General features: G+C 42.4%; 1 long non-coding RNA gene across 2 annotated transcripts in view; it reads left to right on the plus strand.

Annotated features, from left to right (window-relative positions):
• LOC109513581 (uncharacterized) overlaps positions 1–2884 on the plus strand; it is a 26004-nt gene extending 23120 nt beyond the window's left edge. The window contains exons 2-3 of one of the 2 annotated variants that reach the window (XR_002167806.1): positions 2434–2610; positions 2808–2884. This is a non-coding gene — a long non-coding RNA (uncharacterized LOC109513581). Of the gene's footprint in view, positions 1–2433; positions 2702–2807 lie in introns of those variants that run through there. The other variant, XR_002167805.1, reaches the window with a different exon arrangement.
• Positions 2885–3598: the final 714 nt, after the last annotated feature.

Raw genomic sequence — 3598 nt, forward strand, 5'->3', positions numbered from 1 at the left:
AATGATATAATACCAACAGGCATATATTCTTTATCCTCTGCAAAAAATTACTTTGGCTTATGAAGGAGTTTTGACCGGCTCTGGCAGACTATTAGCTATTAGAAGCAACACAATAGCCATTGAGTGGAGTTGGCTTACGAAGGAGTTTTCGACTGGCTCTGGCAGACTTAAGCTATTAGAAGCAACACAATAGCCATTGAGTGGAGGCAAATTATATGACCAAAAAAAAAATCTAAATGAAATAAATTTACCGTTTAACACTTTTTAAATAAATTGCAGGTTCTGGTATGGCTTCTCAAGCACAAGCCAGTGTTTCAGGCAATAGTCTTGATTTAATGTAGGGAGTGTTTCAATAAATTCACCGCATAATACCATTTTGATTTGTAGTCGCTTCCGTAAAATATTGGGTGACTTTCCGTCATTTTGGGAGAAAGTCAATGTAAGGCAATAAATTCATAAAACAGATTCAACCAATAGTACCTTACTTCAAATAAATGGTTTGGGTTCTTGAGTCCTCCAATTTATTTGAAGAAAAGAATCTGGGATGAGTGTGTGGCCAAAGGGGGTTTTGTCAAGTCACAGTCATTCTACATCGGACCGATAAGAGAGATTCCAAGAAGTCCCCTCGACCGTCACTCTCGGGTCATTTGGAGAATTTAAAAAGGAAGTTGGGGATTTTCATGTTTGGTGCGCGTGTGTACGAGTGTGTCATTATTAATAATGTACCCTGCCTGAGTCACTGCTCTGTGGTCTTCAGAAGTATGGCAGATTGAAAACAATGTAATGTAATACAAAGTGGTCTCAGGGGTGTTTTAATCGTGTGTGTGTGTGTGTGTGTGTGTGTGTGTGTGTGTGTGTGTGTGTGTGTGTGAGTCCTCCAATTTATTTGAAGAAAAGAATCGTTATTTTAATGAAGAGAGTCAATCAATCCCTTTGAAATAAAACTTTGCTTGTCATACGTTTTTGACTGAAAGCTGCTTGAGTAAAATATTTAAATGCCTTACTTCAAATCAATACCAGGATACTGGTGTGGTTTGCCGAGTAGCGGCCATGAATTGAGAAAATGATTATGGTGTTGCTATTAAAATGATGGTGAATATTCGGCTATCGTGAATAATCCTCTTTTGGGGGGAAAAAAGACAACATTTATCACGTTGTACAATCAGCGCGCAGGGATTTTTCCATCAGCTTGAGTCAACGCAATAAGGCTGCTTTTGTTCCCGCTCGCTATCGACTCCTCTCGGAACTGAGGAGGTTTGCTGCAAACTGAACGAGATGCTATCGCAGACGTTCACCGGAGACCAGCCGGGAAACGCAACGTCGCGCGTGGACACGCACACTCGGAAATCTGATCACATATCTGCGGGTGCGTGGTTGATATCAGCTTCCAACAGGGGGTGGGGTCTCGGTGTGTTAGCCGCCTCTTGGGGGGCATCGCATTTTAGGGCCTTTTGATGAGCGATGGAGGCGATAATCCATTTATACATGTGTGGTATGGGTTGCAGTGGAGGCCATTATTTGAGGAAATACCGTGGCGTGCATTCTGTCTGAACACAACGGCTCAATCTCTCAAGTGTGTTCAATACGGGTGAGGCGGAAAACGCAGCCGAGGTCGATCCGTTGCGCTTCCCGTCGTCGGCAAATCGAGACATTAGCCGAGGCTCGTGCGTGACCTGCTGGTGAACCGCGCCGCTTGGGACCCCCCTCCGGCTTCACGTCGCCAATGCGGCATGAGCTCCAACGCCATTGCTTTGAGGAACAGCAGCGCGGTGCATATGATATGAAGTTATTGATCCATAAATTAAGGGTGATCAGTGATGTAGAATAGATCCTATGTGGAAACAGATGTTATAGGACGGATCATTTCAGCCACGGAGAAGGTGTCTATTTGTGGTGCGGTATTTATTTGTCGATGAGGAAAAGTTGTTTGGATTTTTCACACCTGGATGCTTTCCATGTCAAATGCTTGGATTTGTGTCTACTTATAGTGCGCATTTGTGAGGAATTAAATTTAAAAGAAATTTTGGATTGTAGAGGGATGGAAGATACCCGGGAAATATACGTGGACATTTCTATGGGGATATAAACTGGGGGGGGGATATAAACTGGGGATTTCAAATTTGGAAATATTCCAAATTTGAAATTATCCATTGGATTTAATTTGGACTATTTTTTTTTCACATTAGAATGATAAAAGTTAAAGTTGTATGATTGTATACACGAAATTCATGGCGGGTGAGTCTCTAGTATAATGGATTAATCGTTGTACGTTGAACAGTGTGTTGTATTTAAATGAGGCTTAGTTAAAAATCAACGGGTATTATATGAACTCATTCAGGAACAGCCAAGTCTAGACCAAGTCTGAAAAGACGTTTAAAAACGTCTTTGGGAGTGAATGAGTTCAGGTATATGTATTGTTGCATCTCCCTCCAGACGCGACGCGACGCGGATCAAGATGGAGAATGAAATGGACGTCCCAGCGTGGGAGTCGCAGCCTGACACGAGCGTCTTTGTGCCTCGGCGTGTCACTTCCTGGGAAGAGAATGGAGCGGGAAGCCAGCGGAAGCGCAAAGCACACCTCCACAGAGAGGCCTTTTCTTTCGAAAAATGGTTTGTATGTGTGAGTGTGTGTGGTGATGATATTTAGCATCAAAAAGCCTCTTTTAGGGTTTGGCCTTTTGTGAAAGGGCTTCAAAGGGGGGGGGACAATATACTGGAAGGGTGAAAAGTAACTTGGCACTGGAAATTGCATATAGAATTTTAGTATCACTTATTTAATGATGAAAACATTTTTTTTTATTTTACAGAGACGACAATAATGGGAATTTCTTACAGTCTTATTTCTTATTTTTGTTCAGGAGTGATCAATGGTAACAGTTTAGTTGTGTGTGTGTGTGTGTGTGTGTGTGTGTGTGTGTGTGTGTGTGTGTGTGGTTATTGGCACGGAGATGACTAAACAGCTCATTTTACTGGAAGCGGCTCACGATTAGCACACGTTTACACACACATACTGACACAAGCTTCCCTCTTACCCTCATTTTGACCCCCTTTTCAGTTCGGTCCATCGTCAATGTGACCCTTACATCCTGTTCTGGTCAAATTCAGACACGGACACGAGGAGGAGATGGTTCACTTGCTAGCAAATCAAGTTGGCTTTGTTCAGACCCACAAAGGCACCAAATGTCCTTTCTTAAATATGCCTACGGGTCTGCAAAAAATACCAAAACTCAGTCTTGCCCGCCTCTGCGTAGATTTATACTGCGCGTCGCGATGGAATTGCACTGGCCACGAGTTCAGAGCATCACACATCGTGAAACAATCACATAGCTTAGCTTCTTGCTAACAAACAATGCAGAATGCCATTGACGGGCTAACAAATACCATTAGTTAAGCAGCAGGTAGTTGAACACAGAGGAACAACACATGTCGACAAATGATATAATACCAACAGGCATATATTCTTTATCCTCTGCAAAAAATTACTTTGGCTTATGAAGGAGTTTTGACCGGCTCTGGCAGACTATTAGCTATTAGAAGCAACACAATAGCCATTGAGTGGAGGCAAATAATGTGACCAAAAAAAATCTAAATGAAATAA

Source organism: Hippocampus comes, unplaced genomic scaffold (genome assembly GCF_001891065.2).
Source record: "Hippocampus comes isolate QL1 unplaced genomic scaffold, H_comes_QL1_v1.1 scaffold50, whole genome shotgun sequence".
NCBI lineage: Eukaryota > Metazoa > Chordata > Actinopteri > Syngnathiformes > Syngnathidae > Hippocampus > Hippocampus comes.